Genomic DNA, 11,254 nt, shown 5'->3' on the forward strand with positions numbered 1-11,254 from the left:
AAATAAAAGAGGTGCGCCGAGGTTGCTGGATGACTAGGCTAATCGACACAAGTGGGCGGCACAAACACCTGGCCCATCTAAGAGTGGCAGACAGGATGGCACTTAAAAAAAAAAACAGTCCCTAAATAGCACATGATGCACAGAAGAATATGTGCAAGATGGAATTGTCCTTGGGCCCTCCCACCCACCCTTATGTTGTATAAACAGGACATGCACACTTTAACAAACCAATCATTTCAGCGACAGGGTCTGCCACATGACTGTGACTGAAATGACTGCTTTGTTTGAGCCCCCACCAAAAAAGAAGCAATCAATCTCTCCTTGCACAAACTGGCTCTACAGAGGCAAGATGTCCACCTCATCCTACGCTTCCTCACCCCTTTCACTGTGTACATCCTCCTCACAGAGTATTAATTCGTCCCCACTGGAATCCACCATCACAGGTCCCTGTGTACTTTCTGGAGGCAATTGCTGGTCAAGGTCTTCCTGGAGGAATTTATAATTTTGATGAACATCATATCTCCACATTTTGTGGAAGTAACCTCCTACGCCGATCGCTGACAAGGTTACCGGCTGCACTAAACACTCTTTCGGAGTATACACTGGAGGAGGGAAACTTAGGTAAAATACAGCCAGTTTGTGCAAGGGCATCCAAATTGCCTCTTTTTCCTGCCAGTATACGTACGGACTGTCTGACGTGCCTACTTGGATGCGGTCACTCATATCCTCCACCATTCTTTCAATGGTCACAGAATCATATGCAGTGACAGTAGACATGTCAGTAATCGTTGGCAGGTCCTTCAGTCTGGATTAGTTGTTAGCACTCGCTCCTGACTGCCCTGCATCACAGCCAGCCGGGGGTCTAGGAAATCTTATCCTTTTCCTTGCAGAAAACTTCTATGTACATACAGCTGGATATAAATCTCAAACTGTATATATCTGGCGCTAAAATACAATATATGATGATAATTTACCGGATAATAATCAATACAAAAATCGTGACTTTAGGGCTGCTGAGCAAAACAGCTGGTTAGGCTGGACAACTAATTGGGACACAAATAAAGGGAAAATGCTCTGCGCTCCAAAAATCACTTAGAGTTAATTAATTTATTAATTAAGTGCAGTCTAGCAAAGAGAATAATTGACTCAATGAGGCTTGACCTTTTTTATATAGAAAATAAATTTATCAAACAATTAATAGCACAGAAAAACATAAGACAAACAATACATACATATATCGCAGTTTAAAAATCAGAGGTTTCCACCTCTTGCATGTGTAAACAGAAACACTGGGATATATTTACTAAGGTCCCGATTTTGACCGAGATGGTGTTTTTTCTTCAAAGTGTCATCTCGGGAATTTACTAAACTCAAATCACGGCAGTGATGAGGGCATTCGTATTTTTTTGGAAGTCAAAGTAAAAAAATACGAATGAATACACCATCGGTCAAAACGCGGCTGTTTAAGTATGAATCTCGGTCATTTACTAAGAAGTGCAAAGCAAAAAAAAAAAAAACTGCCGTGATAAATTACAAATCGTAAAAAAGTGCTAAAAAAAAACCAGACCTGCTTTTTTGATCCGTGATTGGATGCGCTCCATTGTAACCAATGGTGGGAACTTTCTGCTCAGCGGTTGACCGAAAGTGACCTCACCGCTGAGCAAAAAGTTCCCACCATTGGTTACAATGGAGCGCATAGGCGCTACATTGTAACACTGCCGTGTGCCGCCTGTCAGTCAGTACAGGAGCACACAGCCGATCAGGAGGGTGCCAAACGTGGCGCTCCCTGATTGGCTGAAGAAACCCAGTTAGACATAAGTCAGAGGGGGTTTCTGGCATTCGGGGAAAGGGGTCCCATGTGAAAACATGGGTCCCCTTTCAGTGCGAGGATCGGGTCTCCGTTTTTTTGTTTTTTTCAAGTACGTGGATTACAAATGGATTTACCGAGGAGCCTTCTACACAGGATTTGGTGAGTATAATTTCGTCAACAGGTACACCATGGATACTACAGGAGAAGAGGACCGACCTGCGTGGGGACATAGGTAAGTATGTGTATATGGTTGTGTGGATGGATGTATTAAAACTTTACTTTCAAGGTGTGTGTGTATTGTCTTTTTTTGGGTATTTTTTTAGTAGTAGTACTACAGGTACCAGCGGGCCCGTTTTTCCGCCGCATGCTGGTACTTGTGGTTCTCCAAGTACCAGCTTGCGGGGGAGGCTTGCTGGGCCTTGTAGTACTGCTACTAAAAACAATATCTTTCACTTTTCATCAAAGGCTATCAGCACCCCATCCGCAGCCCATTGGATGGGGGGGACAGCCTCGGGCTTCACCCCTGGCCCTTGGGTGGCTGAGGGGGGGGGGGGGTACCCCTTGATTGTAGGGGCCCCCAGGGTACCCCGGCCAGGGGTGACTAGTTGGATATTTGATGCCACGGCCGCAGGGCACTGTATAAAAGTGACCCCCGGCTGTGGCATTATCTGTCCAGCTAGTGGAGCCCGGTGCTGGTTTCTAAAATACGGGGGACCCCTACTCTTTTTGTCCCCCGTATTTTGGGAACCAGGCGCAGAGCCCGGTGCTGGTTGTTTAAATATGGGGGAACCCCTGTCCATTTTTTCCCATATTTCTGCAACCAGGACCGGCTCAAAGAGCCCGAGGCTGGTTATGCTTAGGAGGGGGGACCCCACTCAATTTTTTTTTTTTATTTAACACAATTTAATTAATAAAAAAAAAAATGCACAATGAACCCCAGCGCACACACTCACAGATCCGGCCGGGATTCATTGTGTTAAAGTCGGCAGTGTTTTGCTAATCACTGCCGTAAAACACAGGGAAACAATACGAATGACATCGACATCGGAAAAAACGAAAATGCAGAATACGACAGCTTAGTAAATTAGTCGTAATCAATTCAAAAAGTTGCAATTTTACACTGTCGATGTCATTCGTGATTGAACTTTGACCTCTTTTGGAAAATTACAAATGTTAGTAAATATACCCCACTGTATCTATCTTTGTGAACGTGCTGTTTAAACAGCATACAATGTATCTAAAGTGCAAAACAGATATCTTAAGTGAAAGGCTCTATAAAGAATATCAATTGATTCTGACACTGGCGTCCCAGTGTGAAATCATATAAAATGTCCACAGAAGGCTCCACAGTAAATAATATGAAATTAATAGAAGCAAAGCAAACAGTAATAATTACCCCCGTGCTGATTCCTGGAATTAAATGCAGAGTCCTGTATGCATTTGCACGAGGTGAATGTAAAGATTTATAGTTGCTGCCACAATGGTAAATAGAGGACAGACTTGCTGAGATACTTATTCTCCGTTGAAGTAGCCGTCAGTTGACCGTAAGATGGTGACGTATAGGGAGTTTCCCAGCAGGGGACGTGATCTGTGCGGCTGGCGGTAACAGCATATGACGGCAAAGCCGCTGATGACTAATGCTGTAATGGTCTCACAGCGGAGATCCGTTTGTATCCAGCTGGCCGCAGCGGGATTCCGATGTAGAAATGCCGTAGGTAACTGGACTACCTTTTACCTCACCGCGGAGGTATGATTCCTGTAGGTCAATTGGCTTCAATATGGACAGAAACGGAGTATCAGGACCAAGATGGTATGAGCCTGTCTGTGGAGTAACAGATATCCACTGCACTGAACTCGTAGAAAGGGGCGTCAACGCGTTTCGTCTCCTAGCAACGGAGACTTCCTCAAGACGAATACCTTGCTACTGGGAGCTGCAGCATTTATACCTAGCTAATTGCATAAATTAAATCTGGTGCATCAATTAGTAGTCAAACTGCATTAAGGCGTAATCCTGATTACACAAATAACAAACTTAAGATATCTGTTTTGCACTTTAGATACATTGTATGCTGTTTAAACAGCACGTTCACAAAGATAGTGTTTCTGTTTACACATGCAAGAGGTGGAAACCTCTGATTTTTAAACTGCGATATATGTATGTATTGTTTGTCTTATGTTTTTCTGTGCTATTAATTGTTTGATAAATTATTTTCTATATAAAAAAGGTCAAGCCTCATTGAGTCAATTATTCTCTTTGCTAGACTGCACTTAATTAATCAATTAATTAACTCTAAGTGATTTTTGGAGCGCAGAGCATTTTTCCCTTTATTTGTGTCCCTTTTCCTTGCAGCCCCATTTGCGGGAGAAAAAGAGGGGGAAGGTGTTGACGGGGCACGTTCCGCTTGAGTTGACAATTTTCTCACCAGCAGGTCTTTGCACCTCTGCACACTTGTGTCTGCTGGAAAGAGATACAACGTAGGCTTTAAACCTAGGATCGAACACGGTGGCCAAAATGTAGTGCTCTGATTTCAACAGATTGACCACCCTTGAATCCTGGCAAAGCGAATGAAGGGCACCATCCACAAGTCCCACATACTTTGCAGCATCGCTCCGTCTTGGATCCTCCTTCAATTTCTCCAGCTGCTTCTGCAAAAGCCTGATGAGGGGAATGACCAGACTCAAGCTGGCAGTGTCTGAACTGACTTCATGTGTGGCAAGTTCGAAGGGTTGGAGAACCTTGCACAAGACTGAAATCATTCTCCACTGCGCTAGAGTCCGGTGCATTCGCCCTCCTTTGCCTATATCATAGGTGGATGTATAGGCTTGAATGGCCTTTTGCTGCTCCTCCATCCTCTGAAGCATATAGAGGGTTGAATTCCACCTCATTACCACATTTGCGTCAGGTGATGGCAGGGCAGGTTCAGGAGTGTTTGATGGCACTCCAGTCTTCGGCACGCGGTGGCTGAATGCCGAAATTGGCCCGCAATTTTTTGGGCCACTGACAGCATCTCCTACACACCCCTGTCATTTAAAAAAAAATTCTGCACCACGAAATTAATTGTATGTGCAAAACATGGGACATGCTGGATTTTTCCCAGTTGTAATGCACGCACAATATTGGTGACATTGTCCGATATCACAGCTCCCCAGGAGAGTCTAATTGGGGTAAGCCATTGTGCAATGATGTCCCTCAGTTTCCGTAAAAGGTTGTCAGCGGTGTGCCTCTTACGGAAAGCTGTGATACATAGCATAGCCTGCCTAGGAACGAGTTAGCGATTGCGAGATGCTGCTACTGGTGCCGCTGCTGCAGTTGCTGCGGGAGGCCATACATCTACCCAGTGGGCTGTCACAGTCAATATAGTCCTTAGTCTGCCCTATTCCACTTGCCAACATGTTCATGGTTAAGTGGACAGTGGGTACAACTGCATTTTGTAGGACACTGAGCACACTTTCTGACGTCTCTGTACATTCTCGGTATCGCCTGCCTAGTGAAGTGGAACCTAGATGGGATTTGATACTGGGGACACAGTATCTCAAACAATTCTCTAATTCTCTAATTCCCACTGAACTAATGGTGGATACCGGACGCACGTCTAAAACCAACATAGCTGTCAAGGCCTCGGTTATCCACTTTGCAAAATGATGACTGCTGTCATATTTCATCTTCCCCACAAAGGACTGTTGGACAGTCAATTGCTTAGTTGAAGTAGTACAAGTGGTCTTCCGACTTCCCCTCTCGGATGATGATTGACTCCCTGCAGCAACAATAGTAGCGGCAGCAACAGCAGGCATACCACTTAAGGATCCTCCGGAGGAATCCCGGTTAGGAGAGGACTCCTCAGTCTTGCCAGTTACACGGCCTGCAGGACTACTGACGTTTCTGACTGAGGAGGAAGTTGACGTTAAGGGAGTTGGTGTTGTGGCTTGCATGAGCTTGGGTACAAGAGGAAGAAGGGATTTAGGTGTCAGTGGACTGCTAATGCTGTTACCCAAAGTTTCACAACTTGACACTGACTTCTGATGAATGCGCAGCAGGTGACGTATAAGGGAGATGTTCCTAGGTGGTAAACATCCATACCCCTACTTATTACAGATTGACAGGGGCAACACACGGCTTGACACCTGTTGTCCAGATTTGTGGAGAAATAATTCCACACCAAAGAGGTGGCTTTTTTGGTATTTTGCCCAGGCATTACAATGGGCTTCTTCATCCCACGGACAGCAGGCGTCTTCCCCGGTGCCTGATTTAAACAAACCACATCACCATCAGAATCCTCATCATCAACTTCCTCCTCAGCGCCACCAACACCCATATCCTCATCCTGGTGTACTTCAACAGTGACATCTTCAATTTGAATATCAGAAACTGGACTGTGGGTGCTCCTTCCATCACTTGCAGGGTACGGCAGTACCGCTGGACTTATATGGCAGTACCACTGGACATATACGGCAGTATCAATGGACATATACGTCAGCACAGGGACACCACCACTGGACTGATGCAGGACAACACAGCACCACTGCAATGGACTGGACTTATACAGCAGCACTGGACATATGGCAGCAGAGGACACCACCACTGTGACTGGACTGATGTAGCACAACACAGCAGCACTGGACATATGGCAGCAGAGGACACCACCACTGTAACTGGACTGATGCAGCACAAGACACGGAGACTGAGGGCGGAGACACGTCCTCTCTCTACACTCTCCAATGCCGGAGTGAAAATGGCGGCGGCGCCCGGCTCCTTATATGGAATCCAAACCCCGCGAGAATCCGACAGCAGGATGATGTTTTGCCTCGTTCTGGTTTCCTAGTCAGGCGGAAACCAGCCTGACTCGTATCCGGGCCTCGGGTGCTGAAGTCCGGTAGGGTTCGGTTCTTTGAGAACTGAACCCGCTCATCTCTAGTAAAAACCGTAAGGGGAATACCAGTATTAGACATTGCAGATTTCGTCTGAGACCAGAATAACAGAACCACAGAACACATCCAGAGTAGATGCCAGAAGGACCCTTGTGTATTACCACACTCAGCACAATGGTGGGAAAGCTGGCCTCAAGCGCACCAGGCAAATGGGTGTTAAGTATGTTCTGTGCAAAAGAAATAACTGGATCTGTTAGAATCTGATAGATGTGGTGGCCGTACGCGGATATTCCAGAGCTGCTTCCCATTCCTCATTACTACGGGTCCCATCATATCATCCCAACCGCAAAGCAATGCAGGTAAAGCAGGGATGGGGAACCTTCGGCCCTCAGGCTGTTGTTGAACTACACATCCCTGCATGCCCTGCACCAGTTTTAGCATGGCCAAATCGCAAAACTGTAGCAAGGCATGCTGGTATGTGTAGTTCAACAACAACTGGCGGGCCAAAGGCTCCTTACCCCTGACGTACAGCATCATGATGGAAGGAGTATGCAAGGGATACAGATCTCGCCGATCCCAAATTTAGTACAAACTGTTTCACAGGGGAGTGGGTAATTGAGGGTTGTCCTGAAATTGAGCATTAAGACCGTGTCTGAGTTGCAAGAATCTCTAAAAATAGGTGATCGGCAAACCAAACACTTCCCTTATTTGTACAAAAAATTTCAGAACAGCATCAGAAAATAGTCGCCTCACTGCACCAGCACCCCTAGCATCCCAAACCTGTCTCACTGAGAGAGCATCTGATTCAGAAAGCCTGCAGGAATGCCACAAAGCGGTGTCTGGGTCAGTGAACTGGAGTAACACATGTCCTGCACGCCAGATCTTAACTGCTTGAATAGTGGAGGACTGTCTAGAAAACTTACCACCTGATAAAGCTTGCAAAGGAGTATGTCTTGGAGTCAACGGCAAGATTAATAGAGCAGGCAAGGGGTCGACAGACCTATCCTGTAATCATTACAGAATATGTGACAGCTGAGCAGCATAGTAATAGAACCTGAAGTGCGGATGCATTAGGCCACCATCCACCATGGATCTGGTGAGCACATCTAATCGAATCCGAGGCCACTTACCCGCCTATATCAAAGATGAAAGCATGCTATGCAATTTACAAAATAAGGGGGGTGGAATGTATATACCGGGGACTGCTGCAAAATATAAAGAAATTTAGGTTGCACCATCATTTTAATGAAATTCACCCTACCGGTGACTGTGAGGGGAAGCTTGCTCCAGGTAGTAATCTTACCTCGAACATAGGAGAGTAGTGGTCTCAGATTCAGAGTTATGTACTCCTCCACATTATTACAAATGCAAACCCCCAAATATTTAAAGTTGATAACCCAACACAAAGGCGGAGCAAGCTCTGGAACAGTAGGAGGAGGCCCTCGTAGAGACATTATAGAGGATTTAACGGGTGTGGTATGTTAGGTAGATTAGACTTAGGTCGACAGTGTCTAGGTTGACCACTATTGGTCGACATGGTTTCTATGTTGACATAGACTCTAGGTCGACATATGCTAAGTCGACATGAGAAAAGGTCAACATTACTTTTTACACCCCTATGCAGGCTCAATTATCCTGAACCTGTGTCAGCTGTTTCTAAGTAATTTATCAGCCAGTGTCAGGTGACTAGTGTACCTTTAAAAGCCATAAGGTATTTGGCAGGTGCACATTAAACCAAGTAGGCATATTTGCTGTTATATTATGTGAGAAACAGTTGCCAGGTTTTAAGACTCTGCGATAGTGTAGGACCCACATGAAGGTGGGGTACCTTGGCGATCGGTTGGCAGCCTTCTGTGCATTGGCCAATTCACTAACTAAACCCCCATCATTAATTTATTAATGTGTTGAGGATAAGTGAGCTTGCTGTGGTGAGTGCTGAATTTTCTGTTTGTATATTTGTAAAATATAGATTTTTTTTTTTTGATTTTTTTTAATCAATATAAATGTCAACTCTTTTTTTTTTTTTAATAACCATTTAACTGCTCCACTGTGTCTCACAGTTTTTACAGGGAGATCTATTCTGCAGATGTGCATAATATAATTAAATATTGTAAAAAAATACTTTTTAAACTATATTAAAAAAATTAAACATTTATGAGTGGTTTTGAAGGGAAAAATTGTCAGTTAAGTGGTTATAGTAAAATCATGTTATCTAAATTCTAAATAGATATCCTAGTCCTAATTCTATCATGAAAAAAATTGAATTTTTTTTTTTTTTTTAATATATTAGCCAGTTAATGGGTTAAAAGTCCTAAACTCTTGACTGGCAAAGACTGGGGCCTCTTCATCTAAAATTGTTAAAAACAGAAAATAATATTCTAAGCTGCATAGCAAAAGTAAACATTCTGCAATTAAAAAAATCAGGACACTCTCTGTTCTGCTGTGGTTATGCCCTGTAATCTGCCAGTCACTACAGTCTCAATTAGGACATGATGCTTGCCCACCTCCGATCTGAACTGTTCCGGAAAAAAGCAGGATGTGGGTGTCTGTACAATTTGTTAATAATATATATTAAGGTAAGGACATTTTTCCATGTGTATTTGTGGATGTTATTCGCAGCACTTTTATATCATGATACTTTCATTTTCTTGTGCTGGGCAAAGCAAATCAATTATTTAAACAGAGGTGAACTGCAGGCCAGTATATACCTTCCACTTGTGGACCATGACACAATTTATTGTCCAAACCACTAAGCTAGACCGGTCCTTAAATATTTTATCAAGTGCAGCCGAATTCATTGAAATGTCTAAACCTTTACTGTCAACTTTACTCCGTTAAGAAATATAAGAGTAAAGGAAATGATGGTACTAAACTGTACATATAAAGTAATTGAACACATTACAACAGTAAAGGTCTTTAAAGAGCCGCGCAGCTTCCATGTATTGTAAGTTAGGGACCAGTGCAACTCTACTTATTGACCTGCTGAACAGAGAGAACTGTTCCTAGAGATAGATGGTTCAGGTCCAGTTTGTTGCATTGCATCACAAGTCTTCTGACTACATTGGAGAACCTAAATTTCCAATTACTGGAAGGAAGTTTGTTTTGTACTACCAGGGTTGGACTGGCCGACAGGTGAACAGGGGAAATCCCCAGTGGGCCCCACTGCCCGAGGGACCTAACCCCTCCTCTAGGGGTCACTAACTCAGTGGAGCAGTATCATGGATGGTCTCAAGTCCATCTTTCTATGGACACTACACCAATATTTGCCCTCCTGTCAATCAATGTGGCTGGTGCTGACACACTACCCCCCCCCCCCCCCCCCCCCCCCTTTTAAAGGGGCCCTGTTTCTTGCATGTCATCTTTAATGGCTGGTCTTACCCCATAGAGTTGGGGAAAGTAGGATGTAGTGGAATGCTTTACTTGCTCACTGGTGCACACATTTGGTTTGCTACCAATATTCATCTGTAATCTAAGGGGGGAGGGGGGGGTATCCAATTAGCCACGATAATGCCACAGCCATGAAAAATGTAAGTTTTTCACGTTTCATTTAATTTGATCACCAGTGTATTTTTACATTGTGCCATTTCTCTTCCACAAATACTGTACGTACGGTCTGCGAAAAGCTGCAGACCTATGTATTTTCGTGCTAATTGGGGTTCCTGGTAAGAAAACAACACCCAAAAAAATGTAAAAAATCATGTTGACCTTTTTCCATGCCAACCTTTTCTGTGTCGACCTCATGACCACGTCGAACTATTTCAGGTGTTGACCTAGTCACTGTTGATCAATAGTGGTTGACCTAATGACGGTCGGCCTAATTAGGGTCAACCCAATGATCCACACCCAAATGTTACACCCAGCAACACTTCTGAACTTCCCACCTAATTTACCATTGCACTCATTAAAACCGGTTGTTTTTAAATGCACGGTATGTACCAGCTGAAATAGCTCTACTAGAAACATACATGGATGAACTAAAACAGTAGTAGTCAAACTCTCTTCTCTTCTGCTTTAGGACTATACTACTCAGTATGCTCTGCCTGCTAGAGGTACCAACTACATTTTTTTTTTATATCTGAGGTATGTAACCTGTGACTCTGTAGTTGTTGTAGAACTATAAATACCAGCATAGCCTGCCAAAAACAAACAAAAAACAAACCTGTCATGTTAAATATGTCCCGCTTTATAAAAGAACAACATGATACTTTCCTGTTAACATTCCTGAGATGATAACTCTGCCTTCTAAGTTCTGCCTAGACTTGCAATCCTACAAAAGCTAGTAAGCCACACTTTGCCTACCTTGTGCTGTAAACATTGTAGACATGTCAGTGGATGGCACGAGATTTGGGGACACTGCGGGACAATTGTATTGCGGCATGGTTCCTACCTGTGACCTAAGTTACAATATGAATAACTGGGTGCACAGGTGGATACGGCAGAATGTATTGGCATAGGTTATTGGGCAGCAGAGAATTATAAGTGGGAGCAGCAAAGATTGTTTGCTGATCAATAACAACACTGGTCACAAAAACTAAATAGGCTGAATCTAAATGTCATTTTCGTGCTGAACTTGAATAT

Source organism: Pseudophryne corroboree, chromosome 12, assembly GCF_028390025.1.
Source record: "Pseudophryne corroboree isolate aPseCor3 chromosome 12, aPseCor3.hap2, whole genome shotgun sequence".
In the NCBI taxonomy this organism is placed as follows: domain Eukaryota; kingdom Metazoa; phylum Chordata; class Amphibia; order Anura; family Myobatrachidae; genus Pseudophryne; species Pseudophryne corroboree.